This window comes from Teleopsis dalmanni, chromosome 1 (genome assembly GCF_002237135.1).
Source record: "Teleopsis dalmanni isolate 2A chromosome 1, ASM223713v2, whole genome shotgun sequence".
Lineage (NCBI taxonomy): Eukaryota > Metazoa > Arthropoda > Insecta > Diptera > Diopsidae > Teleopsis > Teleopsis dalmanni.
Genome location: NC_051846.1, coordinates 150,926,202 through 150,936,468, shown reverse-complemented (window position 1 = coordinate 150,936,468; position 10,267 = coordinate 150,926,202).

Below are 10,267 nucleotides of genomic sequence, written 5' to 3'. Positions count from 1 at the left end.
TATAGGGAATACTAGGATATTATAGGGATATTTAGATAAGTTTAGGCTTCTGTATTACTATATAAAAGACTCAGTTTGAATAAAATTTTATTTATTTTTATTTTATTTATTTTATTTAATTTATTTATTTATTTTATTTTGTTTTATTTTCTTTTATTTTATTTTATTTTATTTTATTTTATTTTATTTTAATTTAATTTAATTTTATTTAATTTATTTTAATTTATTTTAATTTATTTTAATTTAATCTGAATATTTGGAAGACAGAATAAATATTCATTGGTCTAACTAACTAAGTTTAATTGGCTGTCTACAGAATAAAAGAAATATACATTTATTAATTAATTTATTTATTTCTTTTAGACAAATTCAAAAAGTTACAACTGTGTCTACACTGTTCAGATTTTGGCAAGTTTTTTAAATACATTCTCTCACTCTCAGTTTTTTACTAACGCATTTATGTTTTTCTTCGCAGATCTATACCCTATAATTCGAAAATAATACCAATATGCACTCGAACAAAGAAATCTTGCCAAAATCTAGACAGTGTAAAGTCGACACTGTAGACTTCAAATAAAAATTTACTATATGAACTATTTAAATAAATAATTAGATAATATTTATAATATTTCTAAAAGCTTACTACTAATTATTTTTTTATTAATATTATTATATTATATATAATAATAATCTTATTATTATTTTTGTTTTTTATTAAAATCGTTAATATTGATTTATATAAAAATGCATTTAATATTAATACTAAAATATGTGAATATTATTTCATTACTAAATATATATTATATATAATAATTTTGTTTTCGAATCGGGCTAAATGCTCAATTATTAAACAATACACTTTTTTTAAAGATAAATTCGGAAAAATTTTTTTTATTTTTAGTACACTGAAGATAGCACCATCAGGGTACTGCAGATCATTAGTACCGTAATGATGACTATAGAATGTAGTCAAAATATTGGTGAAAATAAAAGAATTTTTTAAATAAAATGTAATACTTAACCATTGACCAATTACTCCGTTTCAATAACAAAATTTTTGATAAAAATTTTGGTCTTAAAACAATTATACATATTTTAACAATTACTTACTTATTATTATAGTTAAGATATTTTATGTAAAATATTTAAATTTTTGCCGATTTCGTTTTATATCCCTCGTATTGCTTACTAGACCAACATACTTGGAGACTTGATCTAACTGAAGGCCTTTGCAATCTTTGCCTAGAAGGATAGTAAGAAGTAGGGCACAAGAAGAAAACAGTTATCCGTGAAAAGTAACAGATGTAAAAATCAAGGCAACGAACCCCGAAATACTATCAAATAGTAGGTTTAAATAATAAACCTTTTTTAAAATTCGTTTTTCAAAAAAATTTTATTTACACCAATATTTCGACTATATTCTAAAGTCATCTTCAGAATAGTTATTTTCAGTAATTATCTTGTCTTGGGTACTCTAAAGATAACTGTGGAATATAGTCGAAAAATTGGGGTAAACAAAAATTTTTTTCTAAAAACTAATTTAAAAAAGTTATATTATTATTTGTATTATAAAAGTTGACCAATTAGCCCATTTTTAAATGAAATTATTAATATTTTTTTATGTAATCACGACGTGTCATATCGTTCAGTTGTATGAAGATCCGGTATTTTAACACTATTTCTTCCAAAAATTATGTGGACCATATTGGAACTCAGATATTTCACTTTCTGTCTTTAGTTATCTTGAATTTTTAATTGGGTTTAAACTTAATGATTAGATATAAAATACTAAAACCACTGATGATGGATATTTAATCATATCTATAAAAAAGGACTTTTCTATTCAAAGTTAGATTTCTTCTCTTAAAACACAAAATTTTGATTTAGATATTATATTATTGACCCACTATTGATCTTAAATCTACGTGTATATCTCATACTATTAACTTATATTATACATTTATATTATATATATATAATATATAGTTCATATAAAATTTATATATAATAAATAAATATTTTAATTATTAATTTAAAAATACTTTTTGAACTTTTATTCTGTATATTTTACTTCACAGCTGATATCCCATTCTTTTAATTATTCAATTTTTTATGTATAATAAACTATAACATGAAATAAAAAGCTTCGAATTAATGTGAGGTTCCGAATAAGGGAAGTAAAAATATTGCCCCTACATTCATATTTATATTTATAACTACCAAATGTTCTTTTACTGAGGGAGAGAGAGAGTAAACTTTAAAATGTGTTTTTTAAACAGTCTATCTTCATTATATCTACAAGATATACTATATCTACAAGGTGTACTATATCTACTAGATATACTATATCAACAAGATATACTATATCAACAAGATATACTATATCAACAAGATATACTATATCTACAAGATATACTATATATACAAGATATACTATATCTACAAGCTGTACTATATCTACTAGATAGACTATATCTAGTATATCTGCATTATATCTGTATGTTCTATTAGTTCCAAATTTTAGATATAACTTTTCAAAGATTTTTTATCTTTTAATGAATTTTTTGAAACTTTAATTTCATTTATTTTTAGTATTATATATATTATTATATTATAATATTTATTAAGTTTACTTATGCTGTTACTACAACGATCTGGTATCTGCTTATCGTATGTGATTAAATTCTCAACGACCTACATACTTAATTCATTAGACAATTATGATATTTCCCTTAATACTTCAGAAATAATCCAAGGGCCTATGTCACCTTTATATCTTAGGGCTAGATTATTTACTTAAGTCATGATTAAGTAATCAACTTTGCTGACTTAATTCATGATCTGCAAAGTCATCACTTTGCTGTCTTAAGACATACTTAACTCATCAATTTTGCTCGATTAGTTCATACTTAAGTCAGTGTTGAAACTCTAGTTAGGACTACCAAATGGGCTCTAAGACTTTTAATAGTTATAGTATTTAATAAAATTTCAGAAATTATAAATTAGATATACGTTCAGTAAGTTCTCTCTTCCAAAAAGAAATAAAACTAATAAATTTAAATATAAATATATAAAATTAAGTGAATGAACTTTGAATTTATTTATATTGAAATTATATACAAAAATTATTTTATTTTGAAAGTTTTTAAAAATTTTAAAAGAAAAATAGTTGAAAATGTATTAAATTCCTCTCTCTCAAAAATTTATACATTTTTTAAACACCTTAATTATAATAATTATAAATATGTAATATGAGTTAAAATCATATAATCCTTCATAAATTATCGTTTATTACCATGCTTTATTATATATACAAAACAATCATATTAAAAAAAAAATTTATATCTAACTTAAATTTATTTATTTTTTTTATAATTTTTATTTAATATAATACATATGTAATTCATCTATATATTTTTATATTCGAAAAATAAAAAATAAAAACTGCTTTAATAATTTTATCAAAAAACATTTAAATTAAAATTTATCCAAAACTTTAAATAATTTATATAAATAATTTTCTTATTAAATTTTTATTTATGAAATTTATTTATAAAAAAATTTTTATTTTATATTCATTTTTATTTTATTTAATTCCTTTAATTTTTTATAATCTTGACATAATTTGTAAACTTGTTTTTTTGTTTATTTATTTTTTTATATTTATTAATTTATGTACTATTGTAATTATTTTATACAACATTATTTTTTAAATAATGAATTAGAAATTACATTTATTTTAACAAAAATATTTTAAGTAATTATGTTCTGTTTGAATATCAATTTTTTATTTTTTAATAATATATTTATAACATTAATATCTAATTCATGATATATATTTTAACTACTGTGAGTAGGACCATTTCTTTGGTTTTGCATTGTTTATTATAAAAAGTAATTTCTTATTATTATTATTAATTTTTCTTTTATATATCATAATCAGATAACAATTTTCAAAATATATTTTTTTTTAAATCAGTTCAAAATTTTTTACAAATATAGTTTTATTTAATTTTTATTTTTATTTACATTTTTCAAAAGATTTTTATATTTTATATATTTTGTTAAAATTCTTAATTTTTTTTTTTATTTTATTATTTAAATTATTTTTAATGTATATGTAAACATCATATTAAATTATTAAAAGTTGAAAGAAGTAGTAAGTCATTAATTTTTTATTATAAAAAAAGTATTTATGTAGTAAAAGGTTTTATTTTTAATATGGAAATTAGTTTTATAAATAATTTAAGAATTTCTTTTTGATTTTTTTTTTTATTTCTATTTTGATTTTATCTATTATATATTATTTTTACTATTTTTAATTTTGTTTTTCATTACATTACATTGTTTTTTTTGATTTTATATAAATGACTTAATGTCAATCAGTTAAAAATTATTTTTTGATCTTATTATAGAATAAACTTCATTTGTGTTATTTTATTTAATATAATAAAATTCACTTTAATTTTGTTATTCTGTAAGAAATCAATTTTGGTTTTAATTAATGTATGATTTTATTTATTTTTAAAATATTTTATTTGCTACATTAAAATAATTGGTAATTTCACTATAACAGAAAATATTATTTATTTTTCTTTTATTTATTAAAATTTTTTAATTTCTTAATCCTTAATCCATTCTGTTCCAAATTGATATTTCGCTTAAAATTTAATTTTAATATTTTTTATTTTTTTTTAATTTAATTTAAAGTCAAATTTCTTTCTTTCTTGTATTTGCTAAACAATATATAATTTTTGTTAATATTTTAACTTTATTATTATTGTATTATAAAATTTGTTATTGTATTAATAATTTCATACATTAAATTATATTATGTATAATAACTTATAAGTTATTTTATATAAGCGAATATATTATTACTAATACATATATGTATAGAAATATATGTATTTATTTAATATATATTTAATATAATATATATTGAATTATTTTATATGCAAAATGAGCTTTTTATAAATAGTTAATTTAAAATATAGACAAAAAAAATAAAAAAATTAACAAAATTATTTTATAAAAAATATAGCAAAACTGACCAAAAACTCAAATCATAAAAAATAAAAGATACAGCTTTTACAGCATTTTTTTTTTGGTTTATTTTAAATATTAAACTTATATATACACAAATTTTTTTAAAATATATTTAAGGACTTATTTTATAAACAAAGCACACACAGGAATACCGATTATCCCTTTGCTTTGTCAATTTAAATATATATATATATATATATGATGCAATAAGTTTATATTTTGAAATATATATTTTCTGTGTTTTGAATTTAAAAGATTTTCATAAGATAAGTTTTTGTGCTTTTTAATTTCCCTTATGTATCTATATAAAAGAATAATTATTTAATTTGGATTGATGACTGGGAAAATATATAAAGGAGAATTTATATTTTCTTTTATAAATAATTTATAAAGCGATTTTCAACTTTTAAGATGGGCATCAGTATTTGCTGTTTATTTCGATGACTTCTGACTTTTACAGTCATATAGGTTATACATACACCCAGTACTCATAAAGTATTATATATGCTTATAGCCAGGTATGAAATTGCAAAGAACATAGTAATAGAATCGTTTCTAATATTTACATGAACTGATATATCTCTTAAGTATAATACATACATATATATATATTTATATATATGTATACATATTCATTATATATCTCTCAGGTATAATACTAAATAGGTATATATGTATATAAATTAATACATATATATAGGCCATATAAATATTAGAAACGTTTCTATCACTAGTTTGCAGTTTCATAATTGGCTTTCTACCCAAAATGCTCTAACGCTCTATTTAATTTTCCGAATTCTATTTCACCGACAAATACCATATTTAGAACATTTTTCTCCTTTTCGATTTTTCAACAAGATATCTGGTCCTTTTTTTCTCCTAGATATCTGGGTCACTGGCAATATTTGATAAAATTCGAAACTGGGATTATAAGAATTAATAAAAAAATTTTATTTTAAGAGGTATACGAATTTGGTGTTTTTAGTAAATTTGCCACAAATAAATAGATATATAGATATATTAAATAGATATGTTTGCTTTAAATTTCAAAAAGAAATTTTTCTTAAAATTAACTTTTTTTGAAGTTCTATAAAAATTGCTGAAAAATTTCCTTTTTGACTACAAAGGAGGGAAATTTGAAAGAGGATATTTAAACCAAAAATGTTTATCTATTTATTTGTAGCAAGTTAATTGAAACACGAAATCCGTGTCACTCAAAATAAAAATATTTTATTGTACCTATTGAAACATAGTTTTTGAACCTTTTGTTGGTACTTCAACCCATGTCTTGGGGAAAAAAGGATTGCTCAGCATCAACAGCTCAGCATCTTCAAATTAACCTAACACCATTGAAAAATAAAAAAAATAATTTATATGTACATTCTTAATAACTAAAATAAAAAAAAATTTATTGTTAGAAAAGTTCGAATAGCAGAGACAAGACAAGAACAAAAATTTAGTTAATCAATTAAAATTTGGCTAACCACACAACACTGTTTCGAGTAAATATTGGAATTTCTTTTAATTAGTTTTATTTTAATTAATTTTAATTAGGTTCCAAGTGTCAGGCTTAGAAAACCTACAGTCGAAACAAATTATATACGGACTATAAACTAATTAAAATAAATTCGATTATTTCCTAAGACCACTGATGATGAGTACTTGGCAATACTCGAAACAGCGTTCTATAGTCAGTCAAATTTCAATAAATTAACAAAATTTTTGTTGTGGTCTTTTTATGTCTTTTCGAACTCTTTCAACTTTTAAATAGTTTCTTTTCGTCATAAGACACGTCACTCTCGGCAAGAAAAAAATAACATTAAAAAATATTACTGTTTTTAATGATAACATGACAGCTAAGATTACATGTCATTTTATATGTCACAATTGAAGTGGAGAATTAGAAGAAAGAAAATAATGTATCCAACGATGTCATTTTAACAGCTTTATATTTCTGATTTCTGATAAATTGTATTGCTCATCTCAACATATTAATTCAAATTTATTTTTATTTAAATATAAATTTTATATTTAAATAATTATAATTAAAAAATATATTATTCTCAAGCTTCATTATATCGTAATTGTTCTTAATTATTAATTACGTTGTTCTAATATTTTGAATTTCGTTCCAAAAAATAATAAACCCTTAAATATATACATTTAAAAAAAAATTTCCTAATAGTTCTCATAACTAAATTTAAAACAATGACGTGAAATTTTTTTCTAATAATTTTTTAAAATATTGTTCAGTTTTAACTAAAATAATTATAATAATATTAAATTCTGAAAGAAAATAATTTCTATTTTAATAATTAATTTTATAATTATGTTTTTGAAATAAATAATTTTTTGTGTTTTATTTTTAGTAAAATAATTATATAAAAAAATTTTTTTTCTATTAAAAATAATTATAAATAAAAGCATAAAATTTTTATGGCAAAAAGCGAATCCTATTTTGTTATTAAATAATTGCTAAATAAATATAGTAGAATTGAACATTTATATATTATATATAGCTACAATAAATTTAAAAAATAAATTGAGATATATTTTTACTTAATCGCTGTTAGAAAAAATTATGATATATAAATTTAAAACTAACAATTTAAAATTTTATTAGACTAAGCCTTTAACTTCCTAAACAAAAATACGTTTGAAAATATTTAATATAATTTAATGATATATATGGAATTTGTTTTTATAATAAAAAAAAATATTTATATTTTATATTTAGTTTATAATGAATATTTCGTAGGTTAAAAAAAAATTTTTATATAAATTTTTTTAATTTTCTAAACTAATAATTTATATAATTTTTATAAGTATTTTATTATTGTAATTTAAAACGTAATTTTTTAATGAAAAACATTTAACAAATACTGCAAGGAAGTATTGGCATTCTGCAAAATTAATTCAATATAGAAATTAACAAAATATCTATAGTTATTTATTTTAAAAATATTTTTTTTAAATATTATTTTTTGCACTTAAAATGTTTATTAATTTGTTGATTAAAATTATTTGCACAGCCAAATGCAGCAAAAAATAATTCGAATATAATGATTATATTATATATAAAAAAAATTATAATAAAATAAAGAACTTGAAAAAATAAAAGAATATTTATAAAATGCATAAGTGCATTGTTATAAATTAATATTATATATAAAAACAACGGCTTTAAAAATAAAAACAAATCCAATAATTGGTGTCCAAAAAGCAAAATATATACACCACAAAATAAAATGAGTTTTTTAATATTTTTATTTAAAATCTATCTAAGATGTATCAACTGAAATCTTCTGACGGTGAAGATGCCATCTATGTACAGTACGTATTAAAATATTTATATTGTTTTCTAGCGATCAGCATTTCTGTCTGTTGAATATGTTATTGTTGTACTTTTTAAAAGGTGTTTAAGTTAAATAATTTGTTATTATTTTTGTAAGATTTATATTTTTATAGATGTTATTTAAAAATTAAAAAAGCAGATAACAAAATGCATTTGTAGTCCAATAACGAAAAAAGTTCAGTTAAATATCTTGTGCCGTGCCTACGCCATACAATTATCTGGAGAGGACATATAATAAAATCGAACCAAAAGCGTCTACTTAGACAAAGTACGTTTCTGAAACATGAGCCAAGTTATTTCCGACTAATGTTCCACTCATCATTATTCCACTCTTGAACAGAAGATTATCCAAACGAACCCGTCTCTTTTCACACTTCCTATATCTAACCATATCTCCAACTATGTATGATTGTATTTATGTATGATTCTTTTCATGTTATCTGCCATATAGATCTACACGGGTTAGCACAACAAGCATAGAAAATAAAGTTAAGGTCTATAAATCTATTCTGATACTGCTTTCAGTCGAAAACAACAAATCGAAGTTCTTGATAACCATTTAGATCTATATAGTGAAACGAATTACAATGCATGGCTTAGGTGAACGTAAAGAGGGGTTATTTGAGATAAGGAAGAGCTGAGGGCGTGGGTAGGTCTTTGTCGAAACTACTCTAGGTCAACGCGAGCCATCAATTTCACTAGTTCTTAGTCATTTATCAATAGAACACTAATTATTGTGTCCATAGGGTAGCACAAGTGATAGACGATGTCATGGAGAGTTGAGCTCTAGTTATGGCACACATTGGGATTCGATATATTTATACGTGACAAGTAACTATTTAGTTAGACTACACATGTGCTAGCGTAATGATTTTACTTGCTTGGGGAAGGCGTTTTTTTTCAATATAAATATGAGGTGGAAGCCTGCTGGAAACTTTGTTGTTGTGCAACCATCGTTTCGAAAGGGACACTACTCCTGTACCAAACCCTCATTTGTAGTCGAACTCACTTATTGCAATAGGGAACCTCTATTGCATAAGATAATCTCTGTTAAAATAGATAATCACTATTAAAATAGATAATCTCTATTAAAATAGATCATCTCTATTGAGATAGATCATCTCTATTGAGATAGAGAGATAATATAGATATAATCTGTAATGAAATAGAGAGATAATATAGAGATAATTTCTATTAAAATAGACAATCTTTATTAAAATAGATAATCTCTATTAAAGTAGATAATTTCTATTGAAATAGATAATCTCCATTAAAATAGATCATTTCTATTAAAATAGAGAGATAATACAGAGATAATCTCAAATGAAATAGAGAGATAATATAGAGATAATCTATATTAATATAGATAATCTTTATTAAAATAATCTCTATTAAAATAGACAATCTCTGTTAAAATAGATCATCTCTATTGAGATAGATCATCTCTATTGAGATAGAGAGATAATATAGAGATAATCTGTAATGAAATAGAGAGATAATATAGAGATAATTTCTATTAAAATAGACAATCTTTATTAAAATAGATAATCTCTATTAAAGTAGATAATTTCTATTGAAATAGATAATCTCCATTAAAATAGATCATTTCTATTCAAATAGAGAGATAATACAGAGATAATCTCAAATGAAATAGAGAGATAATATAGAGATAATCTATATTAATATAGATAATCTTTATTAAAATAATCTCTATTAAAATAGACAATCTCTGTTAAAATAGATAATCTTTATTAAAATAATCTCTATTAAAATAGACAATCTCTGTTAAAATAGATAATCTCTATTAAAATAGACAATCTCTATTAAAATAGATATCTCTATTAAAATATATAATCTCTATTA